The sequence below is a fragment of the Zonotrichia albicollis genome, chromosome 7 (assembly GCF_047830755.1).
Source record: "Zonotrichia albicollis isolate bZonAlb1 chromosome 7, bZonAlb1.hap1, whole genome shotgun sequence".
Lineage (NCBI taxonomy): Eukaryota > Metazoa > Chordata > Aves > Passeriformes > Passerellidae > Zonotrichia > Zonotrichia albicollis.
This window is the reverse complement of record NC_133825.1, coordinates 6,674,559-6,700,461: the sequence shown is the minus strand read 5'-3', so window position 1 is coordinate 6,700,461 and position 25,903 is coordinate 6,674,559. Positions and strand designations below refer to the sequence as shown.

At 47.7% G+C, this 25,903-nt stretch overlaps 1 pseudogene; it reads right to left on the bottom strand.

Moving 5' to 3' along the window:
• Positions 1-721: 721 nt before the first annotated feature.
• The window catches only part of LOC141729574 (serine/threonine-protein kinase pim-1-like), a 47,321-nt pseudogene continuing 22,139 nt past the window's right edge, over positions 722-25,903 (bottom strand).

Below are 25,903 nucleotides of genomic sequence, written 5' to 3'. Positions count from 1 at the left end.
TTCCTGCTCCTCTGCCTGCCCCACAGCTCAGCAGCCCCACAGCTCCAAGGGCACTGGCAGCAGCACAGCTCATTGCAGGGGCACATGCAGGGCACAGCTGTTCCCTGGCAATGTGCACAGCCTCTCTGGGCTGCCACAAGGCCCTTCCTGCCAGCAGAGACTGGCCCAGCTCCCCCCTCACCTCTGTGTGAGGCTGAGCCATGATTGCCTTCACCTTGTCCTCCATCTGGAGCTGCTCCAGGCCCCCCATGTTAGCGTTCAAAAACACATAATCATGGGGGATTATATGCGGTGCTTTTTATTAAGAGCTCTGGGAATCGGGGTATATTCAACCCAAATCTGACTCCGACCATACATTCGAAATGATCATGTTTTATACTCTATCATTACATAACTTTCATGTTAATTATTAAACTTATATTGTTCTATTGTATACATAAATTTAGCCCCTCTCTGAATTTCCAACATAGTTTCTCACTATTCTTCTTATGGTTATATAATAATTACACTGAATTACTAAACAGTCATCACATCTAACAATTACATAATTTATCATACTGCTTACGCAGGTGCAGTTGATCTGGGAAAGCACAAAGCCTAACATTTTAGATTCTATCTTTAACTTTTTCGGGGGGGGTTCCACTATCATTCTCCCCCCTTTGAAAGCATTTTCACTTCACTATAGGTGTAAATGTTTTCACTTGATACAGTCCTTTATTCCTCAGTTCGTACTCGGCTCTTCAAATCCAGGGTTGATGTAAACGTTGTCGTGGATGCTGTTACGAACTGGAGAACCAGAAGATGGTGGGCGTGGATCTCATGTTAGTGCCTTTATAATCCTCTGATTCCTGGACGTTTTCTTCTATATCTCTCCCTTTAAGATGCTGTAAACTAACCAAATTGCTAAGAATACAATTAGTAAGATTATCACACTCTCAATGATAGATTTAATCCATGAACTCACAATTCCACCCTAATCCTTTAAAGATTTTTCCTAACCAGCTTGTAGCCAAATCCTTTTGCTCTTCTTGTGCTTCATGATCTATTTGTTTCAACTGATTGATGTCATATTCTACATCTGCAGTTACATTTGGGATATGAACGCAGCAATGATCAACTTGTCCCTTTAAAAATCCACATACTCCATGCTCTTTCAGGAGTAACATATCTAGGGCTAATCGATTTTGTAAAGTCATTTTTGTGGTGGCTTGTAATTGTATATTTAATTCTTTAAATCCTTCCCGGGTGACTCTTGCCAGTCTACCTATCTGACCTGTAAGTTTGTACAGCATCTCTCTGCTCTTATAGTTTGCTATAGGACCAAGCAATGACTCTAGGGCCAATCCAAATTTCACTCCACTAGAGGGTTCTTGCCAAGTGTCATCTGGATTTTCATTGTCTAGAACTTCTTGTCTTGCTCTTATCTGCAGAAGTTCATGTTTTCCATTAAATGGGGACTTTTTCCAAATTGGACATAAGGTTGGGAGGCCTAAAGTAATCTCCTTTACTTTCCCATCTACAGGCAGATGTGTTGTCCAGGTACCATCACTTGCTGCCCATACAAATTGTCCTGGACCTCGGATTGTAATCCTGGAACACCCTATAATTACTCTATAATTCACTCTGCCTTGTTTATGTTTGATCCCTCTGCAAGCACAACTAATTTGTAGGGCTATTGCCAGGGGTGGCATCTGTTTTATCTCTACATCATCTGAAGTGCAGTCGTAAGTTTTATTACATGCCCACCAACTTACTTTGTCTGCCCTCGTTCTGCTACTAGTGTCAGTGTTTGTTATTGCTGGATCTGTTTCATTCTCGGGGCCTTCCCACTTAATACACCAAGGGGTGTTTGCCATATATTGGAATCTTTGAAGAATACTCACAGACGACGCACTATCCCTAGGCTCTATCTGATCTTTCCTATCCTTGGCCTCACATTCCCATACCAGAGTTGTTTCTGTAACTTGCCTCGATTCGGGTACCAGTTTACATGTAATTGTTTTGTTCTTTTGTATTTCAGGTAGTTTTGATGTTATGATTCCCCAATTTAATGGATCTCCTGCTGCCTTTGGTATTGGCAGACAGGCAGTTATTCGGCTGGTATTTTGCATTTTGGCAAAATCTTTGACTAATCCAATCATTACATTCTCAGCCCGAACTGCATTAGAAACCTTTATCACCTGTGTTTCCGTTTGTACCTCTCTCTTCATTCTAGAATGAAGAGTGGTTAGTTGATCATTTTGCGTTCCACAACCCAAAGATATTAATAACCATAACGTTAGCACAATTACTGATAGCATTCTGAAAGCAATTAAACACATCTTATCTGCAGCCTTTGTTCATTCCAGAGTTTATACAGTCTGTGATCCAGGATGGACTTTCTTCACTCGGGTATAGTGGATCCACGGTTCCACGCCGGCTACTTTGACTGCTGTAAAGGTGGTCAGTAGTACCTGATGGGGTCCACTCCACTTTTCTTTCAGCGGTTCCTCATTCCAGTTCTTGATGTACACATTGTCTCCTGGATGTATGTTATGGGCTGGGTTCTCGAGAGTCAGTGGTCTATTTCACACGAGGATACTCCGGAGCCGAGCTAAAGTTTTCCCAAGAGACAGAACATAATTATACACTTCCTGCTTTCCTGTGACATGTACATTAGGGTTAGGCTCAGGAGATTCTTATGGTTTCCCATACAATATCTCATAAGGGCTGACTGACATTCCACTCCTAGGCTTTATCCGAATCCTCAACAGTGGTATTGGCAAAGCCTGGGGCCACTGCAATTTGGCTTCTTGGCATATTTTACTGATTTGCCTTTTTAGTGTCTGATTCATCCTTTCTACCTGTCCACTTGACTGGGGTCTCCATGGTGTGTGGAGGTCCCAATTTATCCCCAGCAATCTACTTACCTCTCTTACTACTGTAGCTATGAAATGGGGTCCCCTATCGGATGATACCCCTAGGGGTACCTTGAATCTGGGAATAATCTCCTGTAGTAACCACTTAACTGTTTCCTTTGCTTGGTTCATGCGACAGGGAAGGGCTTCTGGCCACCCAGAGAATGTGTCAACACCCACTAACAGGTATTTGTATCCTCGAGTTCTTGGTAGCTCAACAAAATCTACCTGCCAATAGTCTCCTGGCTCTATTCCTATCCGAATTCTTCCTAACTGTGCCTGTTGCCTGGCCACTGGGTTGTTTTTCAAGCAGATGTCACATTTTGACATTACTGATTTTGCCATTGTTAACATCCGTACTGAAATTAAACTCTGCTTTAGTAATTTTACCAATGCCTCTGCTCCCCAGTGACATTTGTTATGTTTAATTTGTAGAACTTCTCTCATTATCATGGGGGGTACCACTATTTGTCCTTGTGCAGTCACATACCATCCCTCTGAATTCTTTTGTGCATTTAGCAAATGTGCCAGTCTCTCATCTTCTACTGAATATTTTGGTTTTGGAGGCAAATTGAATTGGGATACATTAAGCTTCAAAGGTATCAATGCCATTGTTGTTTGTACTTCTCGAGCAACCTGTCGGGCTGCCCAGTCTGCCTTTCGATTTCCCTCACAGATTTTGGAGTTTCCTGATTGGTGTGCTTTGCAGTGTATGATTGGCACTTGTTCAGGTTTTTGTACTGCCTTTATCAATTGCAGGACTGCATCCTGATGTTTAATGTGCATACCCCGAGAAGATAACAGTCCTCTTTCTTTCCACAGTGCTCCGTGTACATGCACCACTCCAAAAGCATATTTCGAGTCAGTCCAGATATTTACCTTTTTCCCTTCACTTAATTCTAGTGCCCTGGTTAAAGCAACCAGTTCTTCCTTCTGGGCAGATGTATTTGGTGGTAATGCCTTTGCCTCCACTACTGTATTGACTGTTGTTACCGCATATCCAGCGTATCTGGTTCCGTTTTCCATGAAGCTGCTCCCATCTGTAAACAGCTCCCACTCCGGCTGCTCTAGTGGGACGTCTTTCAGGTCTTCTCTTGCTGAATAGGTGTACTCTATTACTTCTACACAGTTGTATTCTAATGGGCCTTCTTCAGTTGTGGTACCTAGGAACAAAGCTGGATTCAAAAGGTTAGCTGTTTTTAATGTGACATCATCCTGCTCGGTCAGGACTACCTGGAATTTCATCATCCTGATGGGAGATAGCCAATGGCCCCCCTTTTGCTCTAAGACAGTGGTTACCATGTGTGGTACATAGACATCTATGTGCCCTCCCATAGTAAGTTTCCTGGCTTCTTGTATCAGGATCACAGTAGCTGCGACTGCCCGCAGACATGGGGGCCACCTGGCACTTATGTTGTCGAGCTGTTTGGAAAAGTAGCCCACCGGCCTTTTCCAGCTTCCCAGACGATGTGTCAGGACTCCTAGTGCTAGGCACAGCCTTTCATGTACAAACAGCTGAAAATCTTTAGACAGATCAGGTAACCCTAGTGCTGGAGCAGTTGTCAGTGCTTCCTTTAATTTTAGGAAGGCTCCTTTCTGTGGTTTGCCTCAGGTGAATGGCTGCATCTTCTGAGCTTCATACAGGGGTTTCACAATCAGTTCATAGTCCATGATCCACAAGCGACACCATCCTGCCATCCCGAGGAAGACTCGCAGCTCATGTAAATTCTGGAGCTCTGGAATAGCACAAATAGCTTGGATACGGTTAGTACCTAGTTTTCGTTGCCCTTGTGAAATTTCACATCCAAGGTAAATCACAGTCTGTTGTATGATTTGTGCCTTTGCTCTGGATATTTTATAGCCTCCCGTTCCCAGTGAATTTAAAATCTCAATGGTTACCTTTATACAGGTTGCTCTTTCCTCTGTAGCTATTAGTATATCATCAACATACTGCAACAATAAGTACTGGTCTCTTGGTACTTGCCCATTTTCAGTTCAAATCTCCAGTTCCTTTGCCAGTTGGTTTCTGAATAGGGTCGGCGAGTTCTTGTAGCCTTTTGGGAGTCGTGTCCAGGTGAGCTGGGTCTTTCTTCCGTTCCCTGGGTTTTCCCACTCAAAGGCAAACAGTTTCCTACTTTCTTTGTCAAGGGGGATGCAGAAAAAGGCATCTTTTAAATCAATTACGTTAAACCATTTATATATCTCCTTTACGGATGTTAGCAATGTATAAGGATTTGTTACCACTGGATAAATGTCCTTTGTTTTTTATTTATTGCTCTCAAATCCTGCACTAATCTATATTCACCATTTGGCTTCTTTACTGGAAATATTGGTGTATTAAATTCTGATTCACATTCTTCTAAAATTTGGTATTTCAAGAATTTCTCAATAATCTTTACTATTCCTTGCCATGCTTCTGGTTTTATGGGATATTGTTTGACTTGTACAGCCCTTGCCCCTTCTTTTAACTCTACATGCACAGGTTGTGCCAATTTAGATTTCCCTGGTATATCTGTCTCCCATACAGAGGGAATCACTGCATCTTCTACCTCCCTAGGGATAGAGGGAACAGGTTTTTCTTTGATCATTAATATCTGTCCCGTCTTTGATTCAGGTATTTTCATTATAAGCTCTCCATTTTCAAAGGTTATTACCGCATCAAGTTTCGCTAGCAAATCTCTCCCTAAAAGTGGAATTGGACACTCAGGTACATATAAAAATTCATGTGTTATAACCTTGTTTTCAAAACACAAATCTAGGGGTTGCAGGAAAGGCTGTTTTTCCTCTTTGCCTGTAGCGCCGACTATTGTAGTTTCCTTGTCCCCAGTTTGTCCTTGCAAATCATTCAATACAGAAAAAGTAGCTCCCGTATCTATTAGAAATCTGACCTCTTTATGCTCTAACTGTATATTTACAACAGGTTCCTTAACTTGTTCTCCCAGTTCTACGTCTAGTCAACTGGTATACTCCCCCAGGACCATCTCCTTGGTAGCCTGCTGGAACTGATTGCCCTGGTCAAACTGGTTATTCAAACTTGGGCAATTTCACTTCCAATGTCCCACCCCCCTTGCAATACACACATTGATTCAGGCTTAACCCCTGGGTAACTGGTCTCCTTTGCCGACCATTACTGTTATGCCCCCTGAAATTTGGGTTCCCTCTCCCCTGCATTACTGCCAAAAGATTCTGCTGCTGCCTTTTACCAGCTTCTTTTTCCCGATTGTTATATACCTTCCAAGAAACCTCGAGTAACTTATACAAATTCATTAATTCTTCCCCTTCTAATTTTTGCAATTTTCTACAAATGTCATCCTGTGATTGACCCAAGAATATGAGAGCGAGCTGAACCTTTGCTTGCTCTGTATCCATTTGGAGGTCTGTATATTTCCTTGCTACCTCCTTAAGCCTCTCCAAAAATGCAGTGGGAGATTCCTTCTTTTCCTGTCGAACCTCATATAGTTTGGACCAATTTATAGTTTTGGGCACAGCATTCTGAACTCCTATTTGGATCCACTCTTGGTATTTCCGTAATCTCCTCATATCGCACAATAAATTAGGGTCCCAATTTGGATCCTCAATTGGGAAATTCACATCTAAACTCCCTGTTACTAGTCCAATTCTAATATCTTCTCTTGCCCTCTCTTTGGCTGCCTTAAGTACCATTTCTTTTTCAGTAGAATCCATCAGAGTATCTAATATTACTTGTATGTCATCCCAGTCAGGATTTTGAGTTTTCATAACCATTTTTACTACGCGTGCCACTTTATCAGGATTTTGTCTACAAGTTCCAGTTGACTGTTTCCAAATAACTAAGTCTGCCGGGGAAAAAGGCACTTTTACAAATACTGGCCCTTCCACTCCGACACCTTGTCGCAAGGGGGCAATCACAGTCCGTTTTTGTTTCCTTATGCCATCTCTATGCACAACTGGAGCACGCTTTGGCCGACCCCGGGTTCTATGGGCTATTGGGGTCACTGATTCATTACCATTGCTATCTTTTTCACTCTCATACCTCTTTCCCCTTTCTATCACAGTTAGGTTTTGTTCATCTTCCGAGGAAGAGGGATCGGGTGATGATGGGAGAGGGGGATAAATAGGGAAAGGTGTACTAGATGAGACAGGTTCAGGGGTAGGTGGGTGAGGAGCAGGTAGTGGGATAGGGACAGATTAAACAGGTGGGATAGGGTTAGGTTCTCTTGTTCCTGTTGGAGCTACTTGTAAATCAGTATCTGTATAATTTTCCCTACTCAAGCTTTCTCTTAACGCCAAGTGTTCTAAACAACGTTCCTCACAAACCCCACACTGTGCAGATGTTTTAACCATTAATAATCCACATTCATCCTGCCATTCTGGCTTTCCCCGTAAGTAAAAAAACAGATCAACATATGGGACTTCATCCCATTTTCCTTCTTGTTTACAAAACTACATTAACCACAAAATAGTGTTATATTGCAGAGTACCGTATTTTGGCCATTTTTCACCATTCTCCAAGGCATATTCTGGCCACCATGAATTACAATAATCAATCAACTTAGTTTTATGTAATCCTTCCCCAAAGTTACCTTGTTTCCAATGTGCTAATAAGCACCCCAAAGGAGAATTTTGCAGGATAGGGGTATTACTGCCCAAAATCCCTTTAAGTTTCTCCATTTCAAAAATACCACAAATGCCGAACCCGCAACACTTTTGCGATTGTCTTACAGAACGGCGCCTAGGCTTACACCAACAGGAATTCCTTTAGCCCAACCAAGCGTAGCTTTCGCTGCGTCTTATTGGCAGGCATCCAAACCAAAGTAAAAAGCACCTTACCTTTCTCCCGGGGATGTTTGTGAGCAGCATGAGCGGTCGCGGCTGATGGGCTCCCCGAGAATCCCTCGGTGCAGGCTGGAGCGTGATCGAGTCGCAAACTCGCTCAGCAGCACTCACAAGGGTCCCATCTTTGGGTCGCCAAAATGTTAGCGTTCAAAAACACATAATCACGGGGGATTATATGCGGTGCTTTTTATTAAGAGCTCTGGGAATCGGGGTATATTCAACCCAAATCTGACTCCGACCATACATCCAAAATGATCATGTTTCATACTCTATCGTTACATAACTTTCATGTTATTTATTAAACTTATATTGTTCTATTGTATACATAAATTTAGCCCCTCTCTGAATTTCCAACATAGTTTTTCTCACTATTCTTCTTATGGTTATATAATAATTACATTTAATTACTAAACAATCATCCCATCTAACAATTATATAATTTATCATACTGCTTACGCAGGTGCAGTTGATCTGGGAAAGCACAAAGCCTAACATTTTAGATTCTATCCTTAACTTTTTCCAGTGTTCCACTATCAGGATTACTAGCTCTTTTTCAATGGTAGCCCACCCTTTGCAGTTGTACATCTCTTTTGATTAGTATTATTGTATTATGGCTTACCTTCAAGGAAAATCTGTACCTCACCCTTTGCTGCTTTCTTTGCCTCTCCAACCGCCAGCTCATTTCTTTCCTACAATTTTAAGATCCCTCTCTGGTGCACCTTAATATGCTTTTTCAGGTAGCTGAACTACTTCCAGCAGCTGGATTGTCTCTTCTTCCCTTGTGAGGTTAGCAGTCCCCTCTCCTTCCAGATGGCTCCATGTGCATGCACAACTCTGAATGCCTTTTGCTGTTTCTAAGGCATGGGTCAATGCATTTATCTCAGCCTTCTGTGCAGAGGTACCTGTTGGTAAGTGTCCCGACTCTATTACCTCTCTGCAGGTAGTCACTGTGTACTTTGCATGTCGCTTTCCACTGGCAATGAAGCTACTCCCGTCAGTGAACCAGGTCCCTGCAGTGTCCTTTAAGTCTGGGCGGCTGGAGTAGGTAGCTTCAATGGTCTCTAGGCAATCATGGTGTACTGCTTCTCCTTGATTCCACTGAGAAAAGAAGCTGGGTTGACAATATTAGTCACCACTATTTCTCCATCATCTTGCTCTACCATGATGGCCTGGTATTTCAGGAATCTCTCTGGTGAAAGCCAGTGGCCACCCTCTACTTCCAGTACTGTGGACACTGTGTGGGACACTAGCACAGTCATTTTTGTCCCAGGGTAAATTTGGGTGCCTCTTGAATATTCAGCACAACTGCTGCTACACCTCTGAGGCAACCTGGCCATCCTTTGGCTGTTGCATCTAGTTTCTTGGAGAAGTAAGCAACTACTTTTCAATATGGTCCCAAGTCCTGAGCCAATATTCCCAGGGCAATTCCTTGCATGGAAAAATAGAAAGAATGGTTTACTTACATCTGGAAGTCTCAAAGCTGGAGCTGACATGAGGGCACTCTCTAGATGGTGAAAGGCCCATGTGGTGTCTTTTGTCCACTGGAGATCTCAGTTCCCATTGGCAATAAGAGCATAGAGGGGTCTGATGAGCAGTCCATAATTATAAACCCACAGCTGGCACTACCCTGCCATGCCTAAGAGGGTTTGGAGTTCCTTTGTTGTCTGGGGTTTCAGGGTTTGGCATAGGGCTTCCCTGCCTTAAAGTCTGCTGCTCATAACTCACTTCTTACCCCAGGTAGATTACCTTCTGTTTCACTACCTGTGCCTTTTTCTTTGAGACTCTGCAGCCTTGGAGTCCTAGGAAATTCAAAAGGCTTACCGTCCAGGCTGCCCTCATCCGAGTGGCTACTAGAAGATCATCCACATACTGCAACAGCCTCCTTTCCTCTTGTGGAGCTTCCCGGGACTCTGGGTCTTTGCAAGCTGTTCTCCAATCGGAGTGGGGAATTTTGAAGCCTTTAGGCACGTGGACTATGTGAGCTTGTGTTTGAATGCAAAAATGTTCTGGCTGGCTTTGTGGATAGGGAGGCAAAAGAAGGCATCTCTTAGGCCTAAAACAGTGAACCAGGTTAGCTCAGGTGTTAAACAAGTTAGTAAGGTCTATGGATTTGCTACCACAGGGTATAAATTCTGTGTTATCTTTTTGACAGCCCTCAATCCAGTACTATCAATTATTGGGCTGATTCCTTCCCTATCTTCCTTTTGAGGATACTGCTCAATTCTCACTGGTTGTGTTCTTTCCTTAAGCTTGATTACTATGCGGGGGCATTTTTCACTTTCCCTGGTACAGCAGAGGCCCATATCCTCGAAAACACTTATTTACATAGTCTAATATCTCTTTACTAATGTCTTTCTTAATTTCAATGGCTGTTAATGTTAAGCCTAACATCTTTATATCATTTGCCTCCAGAGTAACCCTTCTCATTTGAGAATGTTTAGCGAATTGAGTGAATTGTACAAAATATTCTAAGTACATATAGTACACATGTTACTTTAAAGGTTTGCAAAAGTATGCCTTCTCAAACTGGCCAGTTGTTCCCCACACTACAACATAAATATTCTCCACAGGTACTAAAGCTTTATTTAAAACTGAATATATGGCCCTTGTGTCGACTCAAATTCTACCCTTTTCTTTTTCTCATCTAACTGCCTCTTGCAGAGGGGTCTCTTACATCCTAGTTCTGGATGAAATTGAACTGCCAGGAAGGGGGATGGGTTTGAATGGGTATACTTTTGGGGCCTTACGTCTTCTTCCCTTTTGGGGAGGCCATCTTTATCCTTCCTCCCTTACCTTGGGAGGAACCTTTAACAAATCATATGTATTCATTTTGCGAACTGTAATCGCTTTGCATTTCAGCATGATAATCTTTGCTTGACTTCATACATTGCTATCTTATGCTGCATGCTGAACAACACATTTGATTTGCTTTCTCTTTGTCTTGTTTTCCTTTTCAAGGGCCAAGACCAGAGGGCGGTCTGATCTCACAGTCTCTTTGCTATTCTGGGTGATTTCTTAAAACCAAAAGACATATCAGCATACAAAACCCCATCCCATTTATCTTCTTAATTTTAAAACAGTACTAACTGCAGTGAAGTACTAGAAATCTTTTTATTTTCTGAGCTGCTCCTACTGGCAGCCTTCTCCCAGTGAGCCCCTCCTTAAAGGGGCTAATTTAGGAACCTCTTTGTTCTGGTCAGTTCTCATCATCTCTTTCTCCTTGCCCTATCTCGCTTCCACCCTAACTTCTCTTTACAAAGCTTTACAGTAGTTTCTCAGTCTTCCTCCCACACTCCCACACAGCTCCAGGTGGCAGGTATCAGATGTGATTTCCCACACATGAGATTTAAGATCTTAGGTTCTGAATCAACTTGATCAGAAAACTTTAATTTACACTCGGGGCATGTGCCCTGACGCTTATTAGAACAGCCATACCAGCATCTCCCACAAACTCTGCACTGCAATAATACTAACGCAGCGTGCCAGCCTCTTGATGCACCAAAGGCTCCCCAAAATTGCCCACAAAGGCAGGCTATTCTGTTTATTACAGAGAACTTAAATCCCTACAGCAGGCTGTTCCCAGTCCAGACTTACTATAGTACCAGCTGAAGTCTCACAAACTCATTCATCTCTTCTATATAAACTCTGTTTTACAAAATATCAGTCTTTTCTAGTTCTCTTCTTGCACAATCTAATTAAGCACTGTGTCTACTTACACTTGTTTTACTGCCTTGCAAAAAGGCTGTGCTTGTCACAGCCGAAACTCTGATATGCCCACAGACACACGCACTGCACCCCCCCCTTTTATCTCAAATTCACTAGAGCCAAGGCTTGAATTGCTGTGGGCGGGAGAATTCTTGGAATTCCTTTAATTCGCTTTACCATAAGTAAACATAAATCACCATACCATAGCTCTTCTGTATAAAAAGCTACTCTTGTTGCAAACAAAATCTTAAAATCTCCACAAACACCACTATACAATCCGAGAATCAAATTACCACAATGCAGTGGAAGAAAATCACCACACAAAATCACTGGGAAAGGGCATATCTCTCAAAGTGCCCACTTTCCTCAACACAACACCACATACCATAATTCAGCATTTACTCACATTAGCTCTCCTTGGACACAATCCAAATAACAGCACACAGTAAAATTCCAGAGATCAACTTCAAACATCCAGGGCAAAGGAACTCTCTGAGCTCGTACTCACGGTTAAAATGTACCACTCTACACAAATCACTACATTTAAACACAATAAATACCATCACTGACGTTCCGCTTCTCCGCAGGGCACTTCTCTCTCTGCCCCCACAGCCTGCTGCAGCCGGCGCCTCAGGCCTCACTCGGCTGCTTCAAACATGGGTAGGACTCAACCCCCCACGCCATGGGTAAACTCACTTGGTTGCTCCCTTTTTCATACACCATACACTCGCACGATTACAGACACATTAACCACAAAATGCATTAACCATACAATGATACAGTATCCGGACAGCACACACACACACAAACATACATGGGTTCATGGGTTCACCTGACCGACCCCCAGGGTTGCCAGTGGTCCGCCCTATCAGAACAATGAACCCCCGTCTCTAATCCAGCTGCCCCACCAGCTGCACCCAGATGTCTCTGAGTGATTTACTCCCTAGCTCTCTTTTCCCCCGGGGGCTCCTCAGTACATACCGTATTCTCCTCAGCAGGCCAGCAGGTCCTTGTCTGTCCTCGTAGGAGGCAAGCCGAGACGAGCGGAGCCCCACCAGTAAAAAAAAATCCTAGGGCACATCTTGGAGGTCCGTCTATCCCCCTGCCCCTGCGGGGACAGAGAAGTCCCATCTGGGGTGCCACAATGTTTTGCAGAGAAAAGAAAAAGTACCCTCAACTTGTGAAAGTTGTAAAGCTGGTATGTTTATTACAGCACTGGACGCACATATGGAGATTGCTCTCCTTAAAAAGGCATGCGTACCTCTGAGAACTTCAGATCCCTTTTTATCCCCCCCTCCAAATACATATGCATACAGTTTCACAATAGGTTCATACATGTTCATTTTTACTGATTTTGCGTGACATTTGCTGCTAGTTCTTTTTATCAGAATGAATTTCTGGGTAAGGCTGACCTGCCTCCGCAGCAGCTTCTGTTTTTCCTTATCTGTCTCCCCCTGTCTCCTCCTTCTCTCTGTCCTGCAGTTTTCACAGTTTTCCCTTTAGCCTAGGCCTTACAGACTTTTCACCCTTTACAGACATTTCACCCAATTCAAAATTAATTTCTACTCTGGGGGATTTCTATTCTGTCCCAAACCCTAGGAGAAGGCAGGATCCAGACTAGGGCCTGGCCTTGTGCTCCGGCTTTTAAGCCTCTGGGCCTTCATGGGCTCGCCCCTGGGGCGTGACTGCCAGTTGCTTGTCCAATCAGAGCCAGGGTAGCACCAGCAGCTAGTGTGTGATTGATTGATTGATTAACAGTTGGGCTAATCAGAGCTGGAATAACATCCCCACCTGCTGTGTGATTGACAGCTCTGCCAGGCCAGGGCTGGGGGCAGCACCCTGTCCCACCACAAACCAAGGCCCTGGCCCTACACAGGCATTCCGAGCATCCCAAGGTGTCTCAGGACATTGATCTCATCCAGCCTCTGACAGCGACCATGGTGACACTACAGAACCTCATGGAACCATGGGTCAGTTGTGTCAATGGAGATCCAAGGAAACGATGGTGAGACTGTGGAATCCAGGAATCATGGAATCAAGGAGACCATTGTGCAAATCATGGGCCCTATGGAAGTAAGGATCAATGATCAAACTGTGGTTTGATTGGGATTGATTTAAAATAGAAACAAGGAGCCATTGTTTCACAGCGGGTCTGTGTGGGGCCAATGGATCCTTGTGACTCTGTTGGGGCTCATGAAACCAAGAAGCCATTGTGACATTGCCAGACCTCATGGAATCAAGGAGACCATTGTGACAGTGTTAGGACCAATGAAGTCAAGGGAACATGGAACGGGTCTGCCTGGTTTGGACTCCTGGGGGCTGTCTGAAAGGTCCCCCTGAATCTGACATGTCAAGGGCCACTTCCCATCTGACCATGAAGCACTGGGGCTCTGTGCTTTTATTCCTATGGGAAAGAACTGTTGTTCTTGTCTAGGCGCCCATGGCCAAAATTGGGATTCTGAGTCTAAAATTCTCTCTATCCAAGGGTCACTCCCAGACAAAATCTGCCCATACATGTCAAATCTGGCTAGACTTGGCCTCTGGTGACTGCCTCTCATCTGCCCCTGCACCACTGGGGCTCACTTGTCTCCTTCCTAAGGAGGTCATTGTGACACTGTGGAGCACTGTGGGACCAATGGGCGATGGTGACACTGCACGCCCTTGTGGATCCTCTTACACTGTAGGAACTTGTGGAACCAAGGAGAACATTGTGACCCTGCAGGGTACCATGGATCCAAGGGGCCACTGTGACACTATGGGGACTCATGGAACCAAGGACATCTTTGTGGCTCTGTTGAGCCGCATGGTCCCAAGGGGCCAGTGTGAAGCAGCAGGGCTTTGTGGAACCAAGAGGCCATTGCTGCATTTCAGGGCCTCGTGGAGGCAAAGGGCCGTTGTGATCCTGCGAGGCACTGTGGATCCATGGAGACCATTGTGACATTGCAAGGCCCCATGGAATCATGGAGACCATTGTGATCCTGCAGGGCCTCAAGAAAGGAAGGGGCCATTGTGACACTTTGGGAACTTGTGGAACCAAGGGAATCATTGTTGCACTACTGGGCCTCACTGGAACCAAGGGGCCATTGGACACAGCAAGGCTTCATGGAACCAATAGAGCATTATGACACTGTGGGGCCTTTTGGAACCATGGACACTATTAACATCCTTAAGGACTTGTGTAATCAAGGGACCATTATGACACCTGAGGGCATCATGGAAGCAAGAGAACCATTGTAGAACTGCAAGGCCTCATGGAAGCAAGGAGCCATTGTGACACTGCAGGGCCCTGCAGAAGCACGGGAACATGAAATAGGTGTGGCTGCCTTGGCCTCCCAGGGGTCACCTGACAGGTCTGGCTGACCTTGGAATGTGGAAGGCCACTTCCATCTGCCCCTGAAACACTGAGGCTCTGGGCTTTCCTTTGTATAGAAAAGAACTGTCCATCTTTTCCAGGTATCCATGGCCAAAATTTGGATTGCACCTCCAAATTTCTGTGTATCGAAGGATTGCTGCCAGACAAAAGCTGCCAGGACAGACAAGTCTGGCTGGTCTTTAACTCCTGAGGGGCACCACTCACCTGTTGACCAAACATTGGAAAGTACTCTGTGCTTTGGTTTACTTAGAAAAAAATCATCCTTCTCCAGGCACAAATGCCTGAAATTAGGACTCCACTTTCATAATTTCAAATATCCAAGGGTTGCTCCAAGCAAACCTGCCAGGACAGACAGGTCAGGCTTGCCTTGGCCTCTGGTGGTTGCTGTTCATCAGCTCCTGAAACATGGGGCTCTGTGGTTTCATTCCTATGGAGACCAATGGGACATTTGTGAGCCTTGTGAAATGATGGGGCCATTGTGAAACTGCAGAGCACCATGGATCCAAGGGACCATTGTGACCCTCTAGAGCCTTGTGGAATCAAGGACATCATTGAGGCTCTGTTGGGCCACATGTTCCCAAGGGGCCAGAGCAAAGCAGCAGTGTAGGAGATAGCCCAGCTGTAACTCAGAGTCAGCCAGATTTTACCCCAAAAGAATTGGGCATGAGTTTCAAGCCCTGGGAAATCATCTGTCTAACTTAGGGTGAGCTTGAGAGTTCCCCCATAAGCCTTTAGTGTTGTTATGCTAAGTTGTCCAAGTTCTCCTCCCCTACTGGTTTCTTGTTTCCCCTATATGGTTACTGTTCGAGAGTGTTCTACCCCCAAGTGTCTATGTTGTTGCTTCCCCTTTGACTCATGTCTTTGGATCCTGCCCCTCACACTGTTCTCGACTTCTCCATGTTTATTGTTTTTCACCCTGTTATTAAAGTTCCTTTTAAACAACTCCATTCATCCTGCCCCTTTTCATTTTCGCCACTCTCGCCCTGAAGTCAGGGAACCAGAGAGGTTTGTTGCAGCCACCCTCATTGTGACATTTGGTGCCTGAACAGGGACCATGACATTCAGGGCTCCCTGTGTCAGTCACATCAGCTGGCATTAGCTGATGGATAAGCCAGTGCTCCCCAGGATTTTGGATTGTGCTTGGCCCATTGGATTCATTGTTGCTTCAAGGGACCTTGGCCAGGATCGCCAGGGACAACAATGGTTTCACCTGTATAGGATTGTAGGTGGGTTTGGGGAAATGCAAGACATTTATTGCCGTTTTTGCCACTGTGTTCTTACAATAGGCACCCACATCCCATAATTGATTTGGGGTGTTCTGGTGGCTCTTCCACATAAGGCACAGACAGAGAAAAATTGGCAGCCAGATGTCCAAAGTAGAAAACAGCATATATGGATGCTTTAATTTTCATTGATCATGACATAATATTTTCAAAGGATGAATTAAAATTAATCATGGGGTGGAGCGTTAAAAATTTTCCAGATGCCTCTGCTGACAAAATCCATACCACTGAATTTTGGGACTCATTAGGAGTTAAACTGTACAACCTTTCGATCAAAAAGGGATGCCACTGCACACCGCATGCTTCCCATCTTCTGTACCATCCTTGAGACCCAGCCAGAAGTGTGTTGAAAACTCAATCTGTTGGTCACGCCTAACTCAGGACCTCCCTTCAAACCTGCCTTTCTCAGACCTTCCACGGTGGTCCAAGATGGTGATGGCCAGGCTATCTTAGAGTATCATGCCTTGGAGAGTCAAGATGGAAGGAGCCTGAATGTGGCTCAGGAGCCTGAGCATCCTCCCTCCGTCTTGGCTCCTCCACTTCCTGCTACCACAACTTTCTCTTCTGCCCTGAACGAACCTCCAGACTCCACCTCAAAAACTGCGGGTCATGCCCCAACTGTCAATCATCCTTTCCACTCTGGGCCATGCCTCCAGTTAAGGAAGGAGACTGGCAAATAACCTTGAAACTCCTCATTGCCCTGGTATGTTTTGAAAGAAGGGGGCAAAATCCCAGGTATCAGCCATTGGTTTATGGGGAAATCAAAGATCTGTGTAGGGACGCTAAAGACCATAGGAAAGACTTTCCTTGTTTTAATGGCCTAATGAGGGCCATGTTTACAGCACATCATAACTCCCTATGATTTAAAATATATTATGACCATGTTGTTTTCACCTAAAGAATACATCCTGTGGAAAGGGGGATGGAAGTGTTTACTAAATCAATTAACAGCAGACTATGCTAATAATGAGGCAAGGGTGGAATTGACAATCAACCATCTAGCTGGAGAAGGACAACACAGCCGACCAGATGATCAAGCAGTAGGTATCCCCAGAGAAGTATTGGATGATATCAAAGAGGTGGCTTTGCAAGCTTTAATCCAGGTATCAGATGGTAGCACCCTCAACTTGGACTATCTTGAGTGGCTGCAGCTAAAACTTTAGGACAATTAGACCATCTTGGGTGCCTGTTAAGTAAGCAAACCAATGCTATCTCCCTCACATTGAGTGGCCTGCTCTCAGACATAGAGACCATCAGACATGCCACCTTGCAGAACAGCGATAGAGGTTTTGCTCAGGGCACATGAGCATGGCTGTGTAGCCTCTGGGGGATGTGTTGCATGAACCTCTCCATCCACAACAAGTCAATCCACAAGAGCATTTAGGTACTGAAGGAAGGGTTCAAGAAGCTTCAAGTGGAAAACAAAGACTGGGTCAATAAACTCCTCGAATCCAAGGGACTAAAGGGTTGGATGATATCTAGCGAAAAGAAGACTATTAATTCTCTTAGTGGTTGTTGTTGCATTGTGAATTGTCTCATGTTCCTTTGGATGCTTTTAGAAAGTCTTAAAATTCTTTCAGTTACATCTTTGTTGTAAAACAGAAAGGGGGAAGATACCCAACACAGGCTCCTCATGGACACCTTGGAAGAAAGAATTGGAAGCCAGAATGACACAAAAAACCTCTCAGATACTCAGGAAAATCCTTAAAAGTACTAAATGTATTCTTAAATCCATGAAGTACCTCAAAATCCTTGAGTATCTCAAGGCATTAATGAGCCCCACTGAGTGTCAGTACAAAGCTCTCAAGGGACTCGTTAAAGCAGATAATTGGGGCCATGATTGAACAAACGTCTCACAAAGTCTGAATCAAAAGCAAAACGCCAAGTACCTTCAAATAACTGAAGTACCTTGAAGTATTAATGAGCCCCACTGAATGTTGTTACTGACAAAGCCGCTCCAGGGACTAATTAACCCAGATAATTGGAGGCCATGATTGCACAAACCTCTCAGAGACTCCAAGGCAAAAGCCAAACCCAAAGTCCTTTGAAAAACCTGCAGTCCCTGGGAGCATGAAGTAACTGCCAGGGCCATTCCTGACCAAGGCTCCCCAGGGACTCCTTCCAGCAGATCCTTGAGGCCACTGGGCTGTGGGCTAAGGGGGGATGCTGAGGGCAGGACAAGAGGCTGACAGTGCCCAGCCTGGCTGGGGCTGTGCCAGGAGGCCCCATGGCCTCAGGACAAGGTGTCTCCTCACAGCCCTTGGTGGCAAAGACCCTGCTGTGCCCCAGGGCACCAGGACTTGCCTTCTCTTTGTCCTCACCTGTCATCACTGCCTGCAGTTCTCTGCTCTGACTGGGGCCTGGGGATGCTTTCTCAGTCGTGTCCCTCAGTGGGTCCCAATAAAATCCAAGAAACATTGGAGTTCCATTCTGATGTGGAGTTCTGGAGAGTTTTCTTCAGCTCCCTCTCAGGGACTGATGTTCAGGGCCTGAGCACAAAGCCCCAGAGGCTCATTAAAGTCCTTGTGCTGTGTCTGTGCTGCTGAGTTGTGCTGGGCTCCTGGCACAGAGGCAGTTCCTGGTAACCAAGAAGAGCTTCAAAAGCACATTTCTCTTGATGAGCAGCTTTTCTCCCAGCCCAGCAGGGCTGGGGCACTGCCTGCAGCCACCCCGGGCACAGCACAGAGGCACAGAGAGCTTCAATCAGTCAGGGCTGGGAAGGTGCTGAGAAGTGCCTGGGGCAGAATCACTGCCAGCCCTTGGCACAGGAACCTCTGGCTGCAGGACAATGCAGCTGCAGCTCCTGGAGCCATCTCCTCAAGCTGGAACATCCCAATGCCTACAGACCCTGTGAGTACATTCTCTGATTGTCTCTTGTGCACAGCAGCCAGGGGTGACAAGGGCTGTCGTGCAGAGCAGGGTCCTGCAGCCCAGGGTGCTGTGCTGGGGCAGGGACTCTGCTGCCTGCCAGGGACAGCTCTCAGCCAGCCCTGGCAGCTGCTCCTGGCACTGGGGGACAAGATCTGGGTGGGAGGAGACAGCTGGTAAGGCTTGGAAGTGTTCTCCTTGTGTGGTGAGGATGCTGCATTGTTAAGGACTGCTCCCAGCATAGCACTTAACTCCACAACATTTCCAAGTAGATTATACAGGGAGCACAGTGAGGAAGGGGTTGCATAAAAGGGGAAAACCTGCTTTATTAATCTACTGCTCTAGGTTGCCTGGATGTGAAATAGCACATAGATATTTTTAATATCAGAATGATACTAAAAATAACCAAACAAAATCTCCCAGATCTGAATACACCAGGCAGTGCAGAAATCAGCCAAGCACCATTTAGAGACAGCGTAAGTTTTGCTTTTCCAGGCCTCAGGGTTGCTCTGACGTTGCCATCAGAGCCTGGAGAGCCAGAGCCAGAGCTAGGCAGTGCCAGAGCTGGGAGGGGTCTGCAGGGCAGAGCAGAGCCCCCAGGGCTGGGCTGGGCTCTGGCAGCATTGGCAGGGCCCAGCCCTGGGCAGAGGGAAGCAGCTGCTGGCAGGGACAGCTCCAGGCAGCAGAGCCCTGGGCAAGCAGTGGGCGGAGGGTGCCCCCAGGCTGTGCTGGGATATTTTAAATCCTCTCCAAACCTAATGATTCCATGATTACTTTTCTTACAGATCCCCATGCCAAGGCACAGCAAATGTCCAACAGCAGCTCCATCAGGCACTTCCTCCTGCTGGCACTGGCAGACACGCGGCAGCTGCAGCTCCTGCACTTCTGCCTCTTGCTGGGCATCTCCCTGGCTGCCCTCCTGGCCAACGGCCTCATCATCAGCACTGTAGCCTGCGGCCACCACCTGCACACGCCCATGTTCTTCTTCCTGCTCAACCTGGCCCTCAAAGACCTGGGCTCCATCTGCACCACTGTCCCCAAAGCCATGCACAATTCCCTCTGGGACACCAGGGACATCTCCTACACAGGATGTGCTGCTCAAGTATTTTTTTTTTGTTTTCTGCGCAGCAACAGAGTTTTATCTCTTGACTGTCATGTGCTATGACCGCTACGTGTCCATCTGCAAACCCCTGCACTACGGGACCCTCCTGGGCAGCAGAGCTTGTGCCCACATGGCAGCAGCTGCCTGGGCCAGTGCCTTTCTCACTGCTCTGCTTCTCACAGCCAATACATTTTCCCTGCCCCTGTGCCATGGCAATGCCCTGGGCCAGTTCTTCTGTGAAATCCCCCAGATCCTCAAACTCTCCTGCTCCAAATATGATCTCAGGGAATTTGTCCTAATTGCTGTAAGTGTGTGTTTAAATTTTGGTTGTTTTGTGTTCATTGTTTTCTCTTATATTCAGATCTTCAGGGCCGTGCTGAGGATCCCCTCTGAGCAGGGACGGCACAAAGCCTTTTCCACCTGCCTCCCTCACCTGGCCGTGGTCTCCCTGTTCCTCAGCACTGCAGCGTTTGCTCATCTGAAACCCTCCTCCATGTCCTCCCCATCCCTGGATCTGGCCCTGTCAGTTCTGTACTCGATGGTACCTCCAGCCCTGAACCCCCTCATCTACAGCCTGAGGAACCAGGAGCTCAAGGCTGCAGTGTGGAGACTGATGACTGGATGCTTCCAGGAACATTAAACTGCTGTCCAATTTCTGCAAATCACTTGTAATAAAACTCGTTTTTGATACCTTCTGTTGGTTTCATTTTGGAGGTTCCTTTTCTTTGTTTTACTTTTTTAATCTTGTCTGATACTCTTAGATTGGACGTGACCAACATGTGTTCTCTAGTTTATATACTTTTAAGAAAGCATCATCTTGAAGTCATTAATTAAATCACAATAACTTATTATATTCATTAGAGCAAAGATCTTTGTATCAATATAATTAGGAAAAGTTTTTCAGATATTTAAAAAGGTACATATACACATTTACGTATGCACCTAGTCTAGCTTACAAAAATTTACATGTATCTTTTCAAATCTGTTTGCATTGTTATGCTTTGTCTTCTTCCTTGCTATGGGTACACTCTAAATCATCAATTGTTATTTCATCCATTACCTCAGCTTTGCTTGTAAGCTAGCCTGTCAAGCCCTTCCGTATTTTCCACAGAGAAATGTCACTGATAATGCCATTTGTCATTTTTTTTCTCTCCACACTCACTGTGGCCACAGACTGTGTCAATGTGGGGCTGCACCCTCAATGCTTTAAAGCAGCTAAAGGATGTCCCAGCAGAGTTTTCTGCAGAGATGCCCTTTTGTTTCCTTCTCTGGAGCTGCAGCAGCAATGTCTGTGTGCAGAGCTGGGGCAGATCAGGGCCGGCCCAGCAGCTGTGCCCAGCAGCAGCAGCACTTGGTGTTGCCAGTGCTGCTGCCGTGGCCCTGCCCCGCTGCCCTGGTGGCCCTGGTGTTGCTGCAGGGCCTGAGTGCTCTCGGGGCCGGGCACAGCCCTGGGGGTGGCAGTGCCGGGGCTGCAGCAGGGACAGGCCATGGGCACTGCTGGGGCAGCGCTGACGCCTCAGGCCAGGCCCTGGGGGCTCCAGGCTCCTTGCCCAGGCTCTCTCAAGAACACACCCAGGCCAATGCTCAGCACAGAAAACCCCCGTGAGCAGCCCCAGGCTGGCCGTGGGCAGGCTGGGGGCAAACAGCATGGCTGGGCTCTGCAAGGGCCCTGGGGGAGACGGGAAGGAGCAGCAGAACAGGGGCTGATCCATCCCCAGTGCGCTGCACAGCCCAGGGCAGCGTCCCAGAGCGCCCTCATGGAGCTGCCAACAACATCCCCCCTCTGCAGCCCTGGCCTCTCCCCCAGCTCACACAGGTGCCCCATACTTGCAGGCACAGACACAGCAGCACTGGCTGAGCAGCCCCTGTTTGCATTGCACACAGCAGGCGGGAGCACCCCCATGCTGTTGGTGTGGGGACATGAACCTGAGGGAGCACAAATGCCATCAAGCCCCTGGGGCCAAGAAGGGCTGGGGGACTCCAGGGACACCACTCAGCTTTGTCCTGACCTCTGCACTCAGCCAGAAAGTTTGTTCCCATCAGCTGGGAGTTTCCTGTCCCACTGCAGACGCTGTTGCTCAGAGCCAGGGCTGCCTGGCAGCTACCCCCAAACTGCCCTGAGCATTTCCTTGCCTTTACCTTTGCTTTCTTTACTTTTCCCTGCTACAAATGTCTTCCTTTTGCTCGCCACAGGGGGCTTAGAACTTGACACAACACTCAAGGTGCTGCCCAACCAGTGCTGAGCGCAGGGGAGGAATCCCTTCCCTGCTCCTGCTGGCCACACCATTCCTGATCCAGAGCAGGAGCCATTGGCCTTGTTCGCCACCTGGGCACACTGCTGGATCATGTCCAGCCTGCTGTCCATGAGTCCCTGCAAGTCCCTTTCTGCCTGGCTGCTGTCCCACCACTCTGTCCCCAGCCTGTAGCACTGCAAGAGTTGTTGTGGCCAAAGTGCAGGACCCGGCACTTGGACTTGTTCAGCCTCACCTTGTTGGATTTGGTCCCTGGATCCAGCCTTTCCAGGGCCCTGCACAGAGCCCTCCTACCCTCCAGTAGATCAACACTCCCAGACAACTTGGTGTCACCATGGTTCCATGAGGCCCCCAAGTGTTCCAGTGGTCTCCATGATTCCATGAGGCCTCCCTGTGTCACAACTGGTTCCAGGGGCCCCCTTGGTGTGACAAAGTCCCTTGGATCCTTGGGCCCCACAGTGTCACAGTGGATCCTTGATTCCCCAAGGCCCTGCAGTGTGACATTGTATCCTTGGTTCCATGAGGTCTGGCAGTGCAGCAATGCTCTCCTTGGTTCCAGAGTGTCACAATGGCCTCTTGGTCCCAAGGGCCACCACGGTGTCAAACATGTTTCCTTCATTCCGTGAGTCCCTGAGGATCAACACTGGCCCCTTGGTTCCTTGCGGCCCTGCAGTGTCACAATGGCCCCGTCAAGACGCCAGGTCCTGCTCTGTCACAATGCTCTACATGGTTCCACAAGGCCCTGCAGGTTCACAGTGGCCTCTTGGTTCCATGAGGCCTCAGAGTGCCACAATGAATTCCTTGGTGCTGCAGTGTCACAATGGAGCTCTGGTGATACAAGATCCTGCAGTGTCACCAGGGACACTTGGTTCCATGGGGCACCACAGAGTCACAATTGTTCCCTCGGTTCCCAGAGTCTTTGCAAGGGAGCAATAGCCCCTTGATTTCCTGGTCCCCACACTCTCCCCAGGGTCTCCTTGGTTCTTCAGTGGCACAATGGCCCCTTGGTTCCACAAGGCCTCGCAGTGTCACAGTGTCCTCTGTGATTCCACCAGGATGCATACTGTCACAATGGACTCCTTACTTCCATTTAACTCCAAAGTGTCACAATGGCCTCTTGGCTTTGTGCTGCCATGTCGTACACAGTGTCACCATGGTCGTCTTAGTGCCACAATGGCTCCACAGAGTAACAATGGCCCCTTGCTTCACCGGGGCCCTGCAGTGTCACAATCATCAGAGAATCAGCCAGGCTGCAAAGGACCTTGGAGAGCATCAAGTCCAACCTGGGACCCAACACCAACTTGTCACCCAGGCCATGGCAATGAGTGCCACATCCTGTCTTTCCATAAACACTTCCAGGGACAGTGACTCACCCACCGCCCTGGGCAGCCAGTTCCTGTGACCTAACAGTGTGCTGCCTAACCAGTACTGAGCACAGCAGAAGAATCGCTGCCCTGCTCCTGCTGGGCAAACCGTTCCTGATCCATAGGAGTGCCAGGGGTTGGATGAGGGAAATGGTGGGGAGGGGGTAGAGACAATGTGTTACTGATTGTCAGCCATTAAGGGTCCTGATTTTCATATGTATTCATGCTGCATTAGGATGGGAATCAATGTCAATTGGACATTGCATTGCTGATATCAATCTATATACAGGAAAAGAACACAGGACAAAACAGTTCTCTCTGCATTTTTTCCAATACATTATATTCACTTTAAATACATTTCTCAAGTGTGTGTAATTAATCACAGAAGAACTGAAAACTTACATTATTCCCAGGGGCTTGTCTTGTTCGGGTGATTTAAACAAATGTGTACCAGCCTTTTTCAGTGAATTCCTGAACTGAAGAGCTCAAGAAAGAAGAGGCCACTGGAGAAGTAAAATTCATCAGCAACCTCCAAGTGGCTGAGGATCCATCCCCATCAGAGCAGCAATGAACAGAAATGGACACAGCTCTGTGGCTGCCCCAGCTCTGGGATGGGCTCTGGCTGGGCCTGGAGCAGGAGAAGCTCCTGAGGACCCCAAGGCCACGGCTCTTGTGCTGCCCTGGGCAGATGGGATGGCAGCAGGGGCTGCAGAGCTCTCAGCACCTCAGCCCAAGGGGAGCAGGGCAGCCAGGGAGCCTCCTTTGGCCTTGGCCAAGCACCTTCCCCCATGGCTGGGGCTGAGTCCTGTGGCAGCTGCAGCTGCTGCTGTGCCCTTGCCAGGGGCTGAGGCCGTGGGGCAGTGGCCAGAGAAGCCTGGCCTGAGCAGAGCTGTGGGGCCAGAGCCGGCTGGGCTGGGCTGGGGAGAGGCCCTTGGTGCTGCCCAGAGCTCAGGGCAGCTGGCAGAGCTTGCAGGGAGCTGGGCTGTGCTCAGAGAGCCTGGCCCAGAAACCATCAGTGTCCATCTCAGCCTGGCTGAGCGTGCAGGGGCAGGATTCAGGCCAGGTCTTGTGGGGCAGGGCCAGTGCCTGTGCAAGGCATTGCAAACAGGCAAGTGGCCCAGAAAGGAGGCTGCTCTGTGCCCTTGGTGGCATGGACAGAGCAGGGAGTGGGCCCAGGACATTTGTCAGCACCAGACTTTGTCCCCATGTGTTGGCAGCCCTGTCTGCTGAGCCCAGCTTTGGCCTGGGCTGAGTTTGGCTGTGGCCCAGCTCCATCTACCTGCGGCGCTCAGGGTCTGTTCCTGGCCATGGACAGCCCTAGCTGCCTCTCTGCTGGCCCAGAGGCCACAGAGCCCGGGGCAGGGCTGTCTGTGCAGCCCCACAGGTGCCACGGGCTCTGCAGGAGCTGGCAGAGGCTTCCCAGCAGGGAGGCCATGGGGCACAGAGCCCCAAGGCTGCTGTGGGCACCACGGCACAGGGGCCGTTCCCAGCCGCAATGCTCCTGGCCTGGGCTGGGCCTGCACAGGGGGCTGGGCCACCATGGCTGGGCCAGCACAGGGCCACAAAGGGGCCACGCAGCCGCTGCCAGGGCTGACAGCAAGGCCAGGCACACACAAGCAATTGCTGAGCATGGCCTGCGCTGGCCAGGCCTGACTGTGCCAAAGGCAGAGCTCAGCTGCCCTTGGGTGCTGCAGCAACAGTCCAGAACCCAAAGAGCCACCATGGCTGTGCTGAAGACCAAGGCTGCAGGAGGGAAATGCAGGGCTGCTGCAGGATGGGGAGGGCATTGAAATCCAGCACACACCTCAGCTCTGTGATGATCCTGGCACCATGCTGGGCCCTGTTTCAGACTGGAGCAGAGCAGATATGGATGGGACAGGAGCCCTGAGGGGCTGTCAGGGACCTGCAGCTTGCAAGGCGCTCTGCTCTCCCTCAGGTGCTCTTGGAGAGATCCATTTCCAGCTGGCACTGCCTTTGTGGCACTGCCTGTTCAGGGGGACACAACTCTATCTGCCTTGAAGGGGGCACAGGTTTTAATACCTGTTTCTTTCATAATATACAAGGAAATCTTTTTTTATCTGGGTCACTTGAGTACTTTTGAGAAATGAAAATGTTTTCCCACCAGGAACAGGATTTCCTGGATCCACTGGATTCTTCTTCTGATGGCAGGAGTAGAAATAATCAGCTACTCCTCGACCTTTGCCCCCAACTTTAGGTCTAATATTTCATGACTCTCTTCCTTCA